Below are 14,747 nucleotides of genomic sequence, written 5' to 3' on the forward strand. Positions count from 1 at the left end.
TTGTGAATAATGCTGCAATAAATAAGCGTGGATATCTCTTCAATACCCTTAAATACCCTGTTTTCATTTCCTTTGGATATATACCCAGAAGTTAGATTGCAGGATCATATCGTAGTTATATTTTTAATATTTTTGAGGAACCTCCATACTGTTTTCCGTAATGATGTGTCAATTTACATTTCCACCAACAGCGAACAAGGGTTCCCTTTTCTCCAAACCTTCACCAACACTTGTTATCCCTTGTCAGTTTGATAATAGCCATCCTAACAGGTGTGAAGTGATAATCTCATTGTGGATTTGATTTTCACTTCCCTGGCGATTAGTGATGGTGATCACCTTTTCATATATCTGTTGGCCATTTGTATGTCTTCTTTAGAAAAATGTCTCTTCAAAAAAACATATAGAAACAGAGATTTGATTGTTGGTTACCAGAGGGGAAGAGGGGAGGGAGGAGGGCAAAAGAGTTGATTAGGCACATGTGTGTGGTGATGAACTGTAATCAGTCTTTGGGTGGTGAACATGTTGTAATCTACACAGAATTCAAAATATATTACGATGTACGCCTGAAATTTATATAAAGTTATAAACCAATGTTACCACAAAAATATTAAATAAATATTTAAAAAAAAATAAAAATGCCTATTCAGATCCTTTGCTCATATCTTAATCTGGTTAGTTATTTTTTTGCTATTGAGTTGTGTGAGTGCCTTGTATATTTTAGTTATTAACCTCCATCACATATATGTTGTGCAAAATTTTCTCCCAATCTGTACATTGCATTTTCATCTTTTTTGTTGTTTCTTTTGCTGTGCAGAATCTTTTTAGTTCAAAGTAGTCTCGTTTGTTTATTTTTTCTTTTGTTGCCTGTACTTTTGGTGTAATATCCAAAAACTTATTGCCAAGAACAAATCAAGAAGCCTTATCCCTATCTTTTCTTCCAGGAATTTTTGCAGTTTCAGGTCTTACATGTAAGACTTTAATCCATTTTGAATTGATTTTTGTGTAAGATTATGGTATAAGGAACCAGTGTCATTCTTTTACATGTGGATATCCAGTTTTCTCAACACCATTTATTTGAAGAGACTATCCTTTCCCCATTGCGTATTCATGGTGCCCTTGTCAAAGATCAGTTGACCATATATGTGTGACTTTATTTTTGGACTCTCTGTTATGTTCCTTTGGTCTATGTGTCTATTTTTATGCCAGTACAGCAGTGTTTTGATTACTATAGCTTTATAGTATAGTTTGAAATAAGGAGGTGTGATGCCTCCAGCTTTGTTTTTCTTTCTCAAGATTGCTTTTGCTATTCAGGGTCTTTTGTAGTTCCATACAAATTTTAGGATTGTTTTTTCTATTTCTGTGAAAAATGTCATTGAAGTTTCGATAGGGGTTGTGTGGAATCTGTATATTGCTTTGAGTAGTATGGGCATGTTAACAATATTCATTCTTCCAATCCATGAACATGGGACATATTTCCATTTATTTGTGTTTTCTTCAATTTCTTTCATCAATGTCTTAAGTTTTCAGGGTACAGATCCTTCATTTTCTGATTAAGTTTATTCCTAAGTATTTCATTCTTTTTGGTGCTAATATAAATGAGATTGTCTTCTTAATTTCTTTTCCATATAGTTTGGTGTTAGTGTATAGAAACAGAACTGAATTTTGTGTATTTATTTTGTATCCTGCAACTTTGCTGAATTTGTTTATTGTTCAAATAGCTTTGGTAGCATCCTTAGGGTTACCTATGTATACAATCATGTTATCTGCAAACAGAAACAATTTTACTTCTTTTATGATTTGGATGCCTTTTCTTTTTTTGCCTAATTGTTCTGACTAGGACTTCCAGTATTATGTTGAATAGAAGTGGTGAGAGTGGGCACCCTTGTCTTGTACCTGATCTTAGAGGAAAAACTTTCATCTATTCACCACAGTATGATGTTAGCTGTGTGCTTGTCATATGTGACTTTTATTATGTTGAGGTACATTTCTTTGGTACCTAATTTGGTGAGATTTTTTTTATCATGAAAGGATGTTGAATTTTGTCAAATGTTTTTCTGCATCTATTGAGGCAATTATGTGGTTTGGTGTTTTATTCTGTTAACATGGTGTATCACATTGATTGATTTGCATTTATTGAACCATCCTTGCATCTCAGGGATAAATACCATCTGATTGTGGTGTATGATCCTTTTTATGTGTTGTTGAATTAGGTTTACTAGTATTTTGTTGAGTTTTGCAGATGTGTAGACAAATTCCTTTCAGGGGAGAGCTGGAGACTTGGTTTTATCATTGGGGCAAGCTCAGGGGGAGAAGATTTAGGTTATTTGCATACACCCATTCAGGCTCCCAGATGACTATAAATTATGTACCCCTTCAACTCCTAGGTGCAGGCTAATGAGAACCTTGACCCTCAGGCATCACTTATAAAAGTATACGGTCAAACCTCTTCCAGGGAGAAATTGAGAGCCTTGCCTATCTGCCTGTTCCCTCTGTGCTAAGCCCAGGAGGATAATTATGGGAAGTACTTGCACTTCTGTATTAAACCATCTCTTGGTTTAATGTGGTCCCAGGGGACTCAGAAATACTGAGCCCTGTCAGCTCTCAGTGCTAGGTGATTTGGGGGCCCATTCTTCAGGTGGCATCTATAAAAGTTAGGGTGCTAGATGTGTGTACAAGCTCCTTCCAGGGAGGAACTGGGGGCTTGGTTTCATTGTTGGAGCAAGCCGGAGGGAGAAGGCAGGAGAAGTGGCCACCAGCTCATTCAGGCTTCTTGGAAGAGCTTGGTCAGCACTCAGATACAGGCTGATTAGAAGTTGGACACTTGGGTTTCAGCTGAGAATGTATATAGTCATGCTCCTTCCAAGGAGAAACTCAGACATGGGCATTTTTGCCTGTTCCTTCTGCAGTGAGCCCTGGGCAAGAGCTGTGGGAAGTGCTCTCGCACCCTTTTAAAAACTGCATCTTTGTCTAACGTGGTCCTAGGAGACTCACAAATGTCAAACCCTGTTGGCTCTCAGAACTAGGTAATTTGAGGACCTGTCTATCGGGTGGCAGCTATAAAAGTTGGGCCACTAGATGTGTGGAGATCTCCTTCCAGGGAGAAGTTGGAGGCTAGGTTTCATTGTTGGAGCAAGCTGGAGGTAGAAGGTGAGGAAAGTGCCTACTGGCTCTTTCAGTTTCCTGGGAGGATCCCAGTCAGCACCCAGATGCATGCTGATTAGAAGCCAGACCCTTGCGCTCCAGCTAGGAATGTATGCTGTCAAACTCCTTCTAGAGAGAAACTGGGAGATGAGCATTTTTGCCTGCTCCCTCTGTAAAGAGCAGATGATTCTTTTGAAATGATAGGCTCTCTTTGTTCATTTTTGAGGAAATATCTGCAAAGTACTCAAGTCTGAATAAACCATAGTTTTCCTCTCAATTATTCTTTCAATCAAAAAGGACATTTTCTGAAAAACGCTAGTTCGACTTGCAACTCAAAAAAATGCACAATGCTTTTCTTCGATTCAACCATCATGCTTTAATATGCATCAGAAGTACTTTATGTGAACTCCTTATTTTGTCACACAGAATATTTAAAAAGATGTGCATTCACACAGAATATTTAAAAAGATGTTAATATTAGTAAAATTAACTTCTTCATCAAGGATAATCTTAACTGAAACAGACTTTTTCTTCTTTCAAGTGTGTGGTAGTAAAGAATACCGTGACTAGCTAGTGCGATTTGATGCTGCTGCCTTGATTTGTGCTAAGGCAGCAGCAGTTTTACCCACCATTGCTTTTGTACCATCAGTGCAAATGTCAACACAGTGAAAAAGGAAATTGACTTTGTACTATTATTATGAAGAGAGTCTGGACCTTGTGGAGCCCTGAAAGAGTCTTGAGAACTGTCAGAGATCTATAGACCACATTTTGAATTCCACTATTCTAGTATTACCATTAAAGGAATAATAAAAGAATGGATACCTAATAAACTGACAAAGGGGTAAAGAGAAATAATTTTTAAAATACTTAATAAGGCAAGAAAAGAGAGAAAAATGAATGCGCATAGTAGAACACATAGTACAATGGTAGATTTAAACTCTTAAGATCAGTTCTTTTTTTTTAGATTAAGGTGGGTTTTATTTTCTCTCTCTCTTTTTTTAAATTTATTTTTATTGCAGTAACATTGGCTTATAACATGACACAACTTACAGATGTACATCGTAATATGTTTTGAATTCTGTGTAGATTACATTATGTTCACCACCCAAAGACTAATTGCAATCCAAAGATCAGTTCTTTCCTTGGTCTCCCATATAAGTAGAACCCAACAGGTACTCCAAATCATTGTCCCAATGTTTTCAGACAGACTTGCGTCTTAGACAGACTTACCTACAGTTTAGCCTTAATCTGAGACTTCTGCTTCAAATGAGCAGAATGAATGGCAGAACTAAGATCGCCATTTAAAGACACTTGAGCAACAGGTTTAGAAAGGAATATGTTGTAAAATAACCTTTACTTTGCTAAATGAAGACAGCAACTCATACCAATTTACTTGAGAATGTAGATTCAACCCTGCAGATAAAGATGCGCACAGAGTGTGTTAAAGAAAGGAAAATCGTTTCAGTAACATAGTATCTAAGCTTGAGGAGAATTTTGTGATTGGCATATTCATTTGCTTTCTATTTAAAAGCAAATCCAAGGACAAACAGAAGGAGGTAAAGAAACATCCTCTAAATTCCCCTTCCCCAAAGACAACTATCTAGTTAATTGGACTGGAAGTTGCTAGGAATTCATCAATAGTGTCTTCACCGTCCATCTCCATTGCACAAGTGTGTCTATCTCATTGATTGGTTGTCCATCAAATCTGAATCTAATCTATCTCATTGATAGGCCTTGTCTCTTACAATATGCCTTCATTAGTTTGTTGAGTGGTGTTTGTCATTTATTTTGAGCTGAATCACAGATCCATCATAGAATTATAAAATAAAAGAATTGGAAGTGACCTTTCCAGTCATTTCTTCTAACCTTCTACCTGGTAGAGAAATCTCTCTACAGTATGCATGCCTAACAGTCATTCAGCAGGTCCTTAGATACTTCTGATAACAAGGAGCTCACTTACGTGTGAAACAGGCCATTTTGATTATAGTCAGCTCTATTTCTTAGTAACTTCTTCCTTATATTGAACCAAGACTCCTTGGAATTTTCATCTCAGCCTAGATACTCATCTGATGTTCACAGAATAAGAATAAGCTTACTGGTGTTTTTCCAGATAGCCTGCTACTTTAGAATTAATATAGAAAGTCTTTGGTTTTGATCCTATATTAAGATTTTCTTTGGAAAAGTAGGTACTGATGCTTCCAGTAGGTGACTTTGAAGAGTCTGTGGTAGGGCCTGAGGAAGAGAGATACACCTGCATTGATTAAACATCATTGTAGTGGATGTATGAAGATATACCATAGTTGGATGGCTATCTAGTATCCATTCTCACCCTTCCTATTTAATAACAGATCCCTGATTTTATTCAGATGTCCACCATCCACTCTGAAATCACACTAACCCAAGTGACCCAGGGGAAAGTAATCTTGTCTTCAGTTCTAGGAGCGAATCTTGATTATTTCAGTCAGTCTAGGTAATCCAAACCTCTTTGCTAGTGATTGGTTCAGAAATAAAGATTAAGCTAATAGTTGCATGACATACATCTAGCAACTATTATTGATACAGGGTGGGCATGTGGTTTTGATCCAATAAAATTGAAGAAAAGTACTTTTTATTTTATTTCATTATTATTATTATTTTTGGTGAGGAAGATTTGCCCTGAGCTAACATTTGTTGCCAGTCTTCTTCCTCTATTTCCTATGTGGCTGATGAGTGGCGTAGGTCTGCGCCCAGGATCTGAACCTGCAAACCTGGACCACCAAAGCAGAGCACACTGAACTTAACCACTACGCCATGGAGCTGGACCCTACTTTTTTGTTATATGACCAGGGGAAAGATTTCTCTCTTTCTGTCATTGAACATGAACAAGGAAGTATATTTCCCCAGTGGATTTAGGCAGTCACCTTGTGACCATGAAGGAAGCTAGCCTGAGATCAAAGTGGACACACATAGAGGAAGGCTGAGTTGAAAAAATTGAGAGAAATTGAACTGGGGACCTGCTTGTACCATGCCCAGAGTGCACACCATTTTTGGACTTCCAGTCATGTGAGATAAAGTTTTTCTTATTGCTTAAGTTAGTTTATGTTGGCTTTTCTGTTACTTGTAGCTCAAGACACACAAATACAATCATCTACTTCCTCAAGGTAGAGTTTCTGACTCTGATGTAGAATTGGAGGGTTTACTCCACTGGGTTGGTGCAAGTGGGCTAGAAATTGAGGTAAAAGGAATGAGGGCTTTGTTTACAGAGGAGTAGAACCAATTGTAAATTTGGACTTTGGCTATAACCCTAGATTTTCTTTAGCCTAGTGTTAAGAAAGGAAACTAGCATTTGTTGAATGGCTATTATATGCCAGGCACCTTTCTATAAGCCAAGTCATGCAATCCTCACTGTGAAGCAGGTACAAGTTTCCATTATGGAATGTGAGGCTCACTGAGGTTAAACGAATTGCCCAGGATCACACAGCTAGTTGGTGGTAGAGTCAAGATCCAATCTTGATCTGGTTGCCTCCAAGTCCAGGGTTCTTTCCATTACATTCTTGGCAGACAATTCTTTCCAGACAATTCTAGTCCCTATGCCAGAGAAGCTGTTCAAAGTCTCAGACAAAGACTCTTCTTCTACAATGGTAGTATTTTATAGTGGTTAAAAGTATGGAGTATGAACTCACATGGTTTGGCTCAAATTCTGGTACCAATTATTCAGCTCAATTTTTCATAAAGTTCTTCTGTATACTGAAGCAAGCCTACACCATTCACTATTTTTTTGATGTTGTGTGAGTTACCTTCTCTGAGCTTCAGTGTTTTTCCTTTGTAAAATTAAGATAATTAGCTCACAGTGTTGTTGTGAGGATTAATAAGGCAATGCCAATAATGTTCCTGGAATATAGTGGGTGTAGTGGTGAATCAAGAATGAGATGGTAGGAGTGGTCTGCTATAAAGCAGAAGAGTATTTTATAACTGAATTTGTTTAGAATTTTTAGATCACAGTGATAATAAAATGCATACCAAGTTTTAGTCAGTATTACTTATTTTAAATTCTCTACAGATAATTCACTCCTTTATTGCCTGCACTGGGGACATACCACTCTGAAAGCCCTGCTCTTGGTAAGCCCTTTAGTGAGTATATGACACCTATTATTATTTTTAAGGCCAAAATAGGAAAAATCTTGCAGTGAGGATAGGAACTTCAAACTTAGTCTTTGCAGTTTAGATTAAAATGCATTCATTCCATTGGGCATAGTTTTTGGCTTAGATTATTAGTTGAATTTTTAAAATATAAACTATATAGTTGATATAGTAGAAAGAAAGCACTGTGTATCAAATGAGTGTTATCTTCCCTCCCAACCGTGGGATCTTAAAGATGAGATTTGTTTAACATTCTCCCATGTTTAGAGTTTGGCCCTGTTTACAATGGCAGTCCCATTGCATGGGGCACAAGAATAATCATGTGGATTTACGTTGGGAAAGGTGGGCAGGGAGGGCTTTACATACATAATCTCATTGAATCTTCATGACAACACTGTGAAGTGACGGTTGAGGTAAGGGTATTATCTCACTTTCGCTGAAGAACAAACTGAAAATTGTGGATGATGTTTAAGCTCTTGGTAATAGGATAAGGGAATTTTATTTCTCTGATCTCTCACTTTCCAAGGTAGGGGAGGGCTACTAGTTTGCTTGAAACTCAGAAATGCCTTTAATTATATACTGATTAGAGGCATTATGTGATTCAGTTTAGCTGGGCCATCAAAGCCTGTGAAATAAGAGTAGATACTTGTGAACTGGTTTGAATAATTTTCTACTCCTAGTTCTTAGCTGCATTACCAGCTGCCTCCACTAAACAGTGAGGTCTTTCTGAGCCAGGGCCTATACTATTCATCTCTTTATTCAAATTGTTTAGTAGGATTTTTTATAGTGTCCATGGAAACATTAATCTTTAAGTGGAAGGGGTACTAGGTAGGAGAACAGAAATCTTTAGTTCATTCTTCAGCCTCACATCCCTCTAGTCTCTCAGATATTGGAGCCTCTCTAGGCATCAGTGAGAACCCAGTATGGGTCTATTTTTTCTTCTGTTCTCTATTTCATTTATGTCTACTCTAGTGTTTATTAATTCATTCTTTTTTATTTCTTTGGATTTACTTTGCTCTTCTTTTTCTGGTTTCTTAAGTTAGGAGTTTGGCTGTTGATTTGAGGTGTTTCTTCTTTTATGCTGTAGCCAATTAAAGTTATATATTTTTGTCTCACCAATGTATTAGCCTCATTCCATAGATTTTGGTATGTTGTGTCATCATTTTTATTCATCTGAAAGTAATTTTCAAATTCTCATGATTTCTTCTGACCCATTGGTGATTTAGTAGTTTATTGTTTAATTTCTACATATTTGTGAACTTCCTAAATTTTATTCTGTTATTGATTTCTAATTTAATTTCATTGTGGTCAGAGAACATACTTTGTATGATTTCAAACCCAAAATGACCCTCCCCCTCTTTAAGGTGGACAGCAGAGGAAGGTGATAGCTCCTGGTCTTTTCAGCTTGCCCCTTGCTGAATGAATTCTCTGCATTATGAACAAACTGGGGCAGAGGTGATTTGGGCCAGTATTATTGGCCTCCTACACCTAGAGTAGAGCTTACACCCTAGAAGTGAAGGCTGGGTAAGGGAAGAGACACAAAGGCCTCCCTGCCGTGCCTGCCTGGACTAGAGCTTCTGCAACATGGTGCTGGGAGAAATGAGAAACAGCAACCTGACATTATGGGTAAAAATATATCCTCAAACTGGAAGCTGGAGGAGAAGGAGCCCCTGTCTTCCTAGTTGCATTTGCCCAGGGTATACTTTCCATAACAGAAACTGGTAGAAGAGAGTGAGTAATGGAGTGAGTTGTGACTCAAATGCCACAGACTCTCACTGTCCCTACTGAGATTTAGTAGATTTTCTTGAATTAATGTTTTTCCATTTTCTGTATTCCCTTAGGAAAATTTTCAGAGTCTTTGTTTTTGAAAATAATTTTCATTACTTAAATTGTTGTTTGGCTATGGCTATGGAGAGGGTAAGCTGGACTCCTTACTGCATTATTCCAGAAGTCCTGCCTCCCAAATAATATTTTTAATACATGGAAAGTTACCTGAAAAGTTGTCTTCAACTTGTCAGCTTTCCTTATTTAGACAAGATTGAATATGCTTAGAAGGTGCCCACAGACCCATGCTCCCTAGAAGTGGTCTAGAAGTTCAGAGATCAGGTGATATGTATAGCAACCTCAGAAAGTGACTGTATTGTGTCAGTGGTAGTCCTATGAAGAGAACACTTTTTCCCCATTCCCCAAGGCCACGGAAGACAAAATTTCTGTCAAATCTTCTACCTTTCAAAGATAGTTCAGGAGAAGGAAATCCTGCCCCTCTATCCATTCATTACTGGCTTCTGCCTAGTGAAGGAAGAATAACTAATATGATTGGTGATTGCCTCACATCCATTGAGCCACACTCAACAAATGGATAGAGTAATAGTGAAGAGAATACATGGCAGAAGAACATTTCTGCTATCCTATCTTCAACAGATATCCAAAACACACCCTGGCTCTGCTAAAAATGAGGATTGAGTGGATGTTTAGAGCTAGTCCTCTCTCTAGAGTATGTCATTTGGTTTTATGGTTCTGGATGTGATTTTGAGATGAGTGTTAAAAGAAAGAAGTTTCTATCTAGGTTAGCATGGAATCCTAACAACCCAAAAGGATGAGCCAAGTCAAAACAGAGCTGATCCTCAAAAACTGAGTACCATAATAGTCATGAGACAAGATGTTTCCTCCAGGCTTTTAATATTGCCTTATGTTGTGTGAGCAATTCCTGCCTGCATCTATTTCAACCACAAACAGCTTCCATAATCAACATGCACTCAGACCCAGATATTTTTCCTAGGGATTCTCTTGCACAAAAGGATGGCTCACTGTGTTGTGTTTGAGGTATCTATCTCTATTCAGTAAGGGCAAATTAGATTTCAATGAAATTTGTTGAAGGAAGGGTTGAAGAGAATCTAGAGATATTTAAATGCCTCAATTGCTGCTGGCATCCACCAGAAGTTGGAAGAAGTAAGAAAGTATTCTTCCCTAGAGTCTTTGGAAAGAGCACAGCATGGCTGGCACCTTGATTTTGGACTGCTAGCCTCCAGAACTGTGAGAGAATAAATTGTTGTTTTGATCCACCTAGTTCTTGATACCTTTGTTACAGTAGCCCTAGGAAACTAATACAGAAAGCATGTACCCACTTTCCCAGGTAGAGTTCTGTGGAAGTGGCAAGAATGCAGAAAATAAACAACTGTATGGTATATCTAAGTGGAAGAGACCTTGACAGTCTCACAGAGTTCCTTGTGCATGGGAATGATTTCCCTGAACATGAGAATAGCACAGAATTTGGGGAAACAAGATGTGTTAAAAAAGTTGTGAGTGAGGAGTGACGTCAGCATCATGGTGACGTGAGCTCTTCCCTTAGACTCTCTCCCCTAAGATACAATGAAAAGGAACTTCATATAGCAACAGAGGACATTCACACAACACAAAAGACATCTGAGAGACCCATGCAGCCATAGATCTGAAGGTGGAGGTGCTGGACACCCCAGAGTGAGTAGAAGGTGGTAAGGGGATCTCCTCTCCCTCCCCCAACAGCAGCAACCCTGGGCTCCAGACTGTGCAGCTCTGAGAGGAGAGGGGGTAGGGGCAGCCCTCCATGGGAAATTGTTTGCTCTCCAAGTTGCCACACAGCCCCATGCAGAGGTGACTAAGCTATCGCAGGGTGTATTCATCAACCAAGCACCCCAGGAGAGCAGATAGTGAGGGGAGAGCAAGAATGCCCCTGGGACTGCATAGGTGAAAGAAAGCACCCCTCCCCCAACCCAGCACTTCAGCTCAGCCAGTCAGCCAGAGCGCCCACATGGATAGAAAAGCAGCAGCTATGTACGAGCAGGCTGCAGATGGCAGTGGGATCAGAGTACATAGCTCTTGACCCACACCCAGTGGCGGCAGGTGGAAGCTGTGACCAGATACTATCACTATGCAGAGGTGCAAATCCATGCCATCAAACAGTATGAAAAAATATATTAAATCTCCAGACTAGAAGGAAAATGACAAGCACCCAGAAATTAATCCTGAAGGCACAGGAATTTATAATCTAAATGACAGAGAATTCAAAATAGCTATCATAAAAAAACTCAACAAGTTAAAAGAAAATACAGATAGACAGTTAAATGAAATCAGGAACTTCTTCACAAAAGAGATTGAACCTATAAAGAAAAACCAATCAGAAATGTTGGAGATGAAGAACATAATGGATGAGATAAAGAAAAATATGGACTTCCTGGATAACAGAGCTGATATTATGGAGGAGCGAATCAGCAGTCTGAAGGACTGAAATATAGAAATGCTTCAGATAGAGGAAGAGAGAGAACTAAGACTGAAAAGAAATGATGAAATTCTCTGGGAAATATCTGACTCAATTATGAAATGCAACATAAAGATTATAGATACTCCAGGGGGAGAAGAGAAGGGGAATGGAGCAGAAAGCTTCTTCAAAGAAATAATAGCTGAGAATTTCCCAAACCTTGGGGAAGAGCTAGAAATATAAGTGAAAGAAGCCAATAGATCTCCTAACTATATCAATGTAAAAAGACCTTCTCCAAGGCATATAATAGTAAAGCTGGCAAAAGTAAATGACAAAGAAAAAGATACTAAGGGCAACAAGGCAGAAGAAAATAACCTACAAGGGAACCCCTATGAGGCTTTCAGTGGATTTCTCAGCAGAAACATTATAGGCTAGGAGAGAGTAGAATCATATATTCAAAATTCTGAAAGACAAAAATTTTAAGCCAAGAATACTCTATCCAGTGAAAATATCCTTCAGATATGATGCAGAAATAAAAGCTTTCTCAGATAAACAAAAGCTAAGGGAAGTCATTGCCACAAGACTTCCCTAGAAGAAATGCTCAAGAAGGCTCTCATACCTGGAAAAAAAAGGAGAGAGTTACAAAGACTTGAGTAAGGAGATAAATAGGTAGACAAAATCAGAAAATTGCAGCTCTCTATCAGAACAGGTTAGTAAACATTTAATTATAACATTAAAGATAAAGGGAAGGAAAATATCAAAAACAAATGCAATTTCATGATTTTAACCACAAACTCACAACACAAGATGGACTAAGTTGTGACAATAATAACTTAGAAGGGGAAGGGGAAAGGGATAGAATCAGCTTAGTCTAAGGAAATAAGAAGCTATCAGAAAATGGACTATCTCATCTATGAGGTTTTTTTAAATAAAAACCTCATGGTAACCGCTAAACAAATAATCAGAACAGAGACACAAATGATAAATAGGTAGTCCAAAAAACACAGGACCAGAAACAAAGGAAATGCAGAAGAACTGGAAAACAAGTGATAAAATGGCAGCATTAAGCTGTCATACACCAATAAGCATTCTAAGTGTAAATGGATTGAATTCTCCAAAAAAAAGACAGAGTGTTAGGATGGATTAAAAAACAAGACCCAAAAATATGCTCCCTCCAGGAAACACATCTCAGCTCTAAAGACAAACACAGGCTCAGAGTGAAGAGATGGAAGACGATACTCCAAGCTAATGGCAAACGAAAGAAAGTAGGTGTTGCTATACTTATATCAGAAAAAGTAGACTTCAAGATAAAACAGGTAATGAGAGACAAACAGGGGTAGTATATAATGATAAAAGGGATCCTCCACCAAGAAGACATAACACATAAATATATATGCACTCAACAGAGGAGCACCAAAGTACATAAAGCAACTATTAACAAACCTAAAAGGAGATATTCACAATACCACAATAATATTAGGGGACCTCAACACCCCATTTACACCAATGGATAGATCATCCAGACAGAAAGTCAACAAGGAAATTGTGGAATTAAACAAAAAACTAGACCAGATGGACTTAATAGATATATATAGAACACTCCATCCCCAAAGAGCAGATTACATGTTCTTCTCAAGTGCACATGGAACATTCTCAAGGATAGACCATATGTTGGGAAACAAGGCAAGCCTCAATAAATTTAAGAAGATTGAAATAATATCAAGCATAGTTTCTGACCATAATGCTATGAAACTAGAAATCAACTACAAGAAAAAAGCTGGAAAAGGGACAAATATGTGGAAACCAAACAACATGCTACTGAACAACCAATGGATCATTGAAGAAATTAAAGGAGATAGCAAAAAATATCTGGAGAGAAATGAAAATGAAAATAAACCATACCAACTGATATGAAATGCAGCAAAAGCAGTCCTAAGAGGGAAATTTATTGCAATATAGGCTCACCGTAAAAAACAAGAAAAATCTGAAATAAGCAATCTCAAACTACCCCTAACAGAATTAGAAAAAGGAGAACAAACAAAGCCCAAAGTCAGTAGAATGAGGGAAATAATAAAAATTAGAGCAGAAATAAATGAAATTGAAACAAAAAAAGATAGTAGAAAAGACAAATGAAGCAAAGAGCTGATTCTTTGAGAAGATAAACAAAATTGACAAACCCTTAGGAAGGCTCACTAAGAAAAAAGAGAGAAGGCTCAAATAAATAAAATCCGAAATGAAAGAGTAGAAGTTACAATGGATACCACAGAAATACAAAAATTATAAGAGAATACTATGAAAAACTATATGCCAACAAATTGACTAGAAGAAATGGATAAATTCTTAGACTCTTACAACCTCCCAAAACAGAATCAAGAAGAAATAGAGAATCTGAATAGAATGATCACAAGTAAAAAGATAGAAACAGTAATCAAAAACCTACCAAAAATAAAAGTTCCAAACAAGACATCTTCCCTGGAGAATTCTATCAAACATTCAAAGAAGATTTATTACCTATCCTTCTCAAACTATTCCAAAAATTTGAGGAAGATAGAACACTTCCTAACACATTCTACAAAGCCAACATCACCCTGATACCAAAGCCAGACAGAGACAACGCAAAGAAGGAAAATTACAGGTCAACATCGCTGATGAACATAGATGCAAAAGTCCTCAACAAAATATTGGCAAACCGAATGCAGCAATACATTAAAAATATCATACAACATGATCAAGTGGGACTGATACCAGGGACATAGGGATGGTTCAACATCTGAAAATCAATCAATGTGAAACACCACATTAACAAAATGAGAAAGAAAAACCACATGATCATCTCAATACTTGCATAGAAAGCATTTGACAAGATCCAACAGCCATTTATGATAAAAACTCTCAATAAAATGGGTATAGAAGGAAAGTATCTCAACATAATAAAGGCCATATATGACAAACCCACAGCCAACATCATACTCAATGGGGAAAAACTGAGCGCCATCCCTCTGAAAACAGGAACAAGACAAGGGTGCCCACTCTCACCACTCTTATTCAACATAGTACTAGAGGTTTTGGCTAGAGCAATTAGGCAAGAAAAAGAAATAAAAGGAGTCCAAACAGGCACGGAAGAAATGAAACTCTCACTGTTTGCAGATGACATGATTTTATATATAGAAAACGCCAAAGAATCCATTGGAAAACTATTAGAAATAACAACTACAGCAAAATTGTAGGGTACAAAATCAACTTACAAAAATCA

This window comes from Equus quagga, chromosome 10 (assembly GCF_021613505.1).
Source record: "Equus quagga isolate Etosha38 chromosome 10, UCLA_HA_Equagga_1.0, whole genome shotgun sequence".
Taxonomy (NCBI): Eukaryota; Metazoa; Chordata; class Mammalia; order Perissodactyla; family Equidae; genus Equus; species Equus quagga.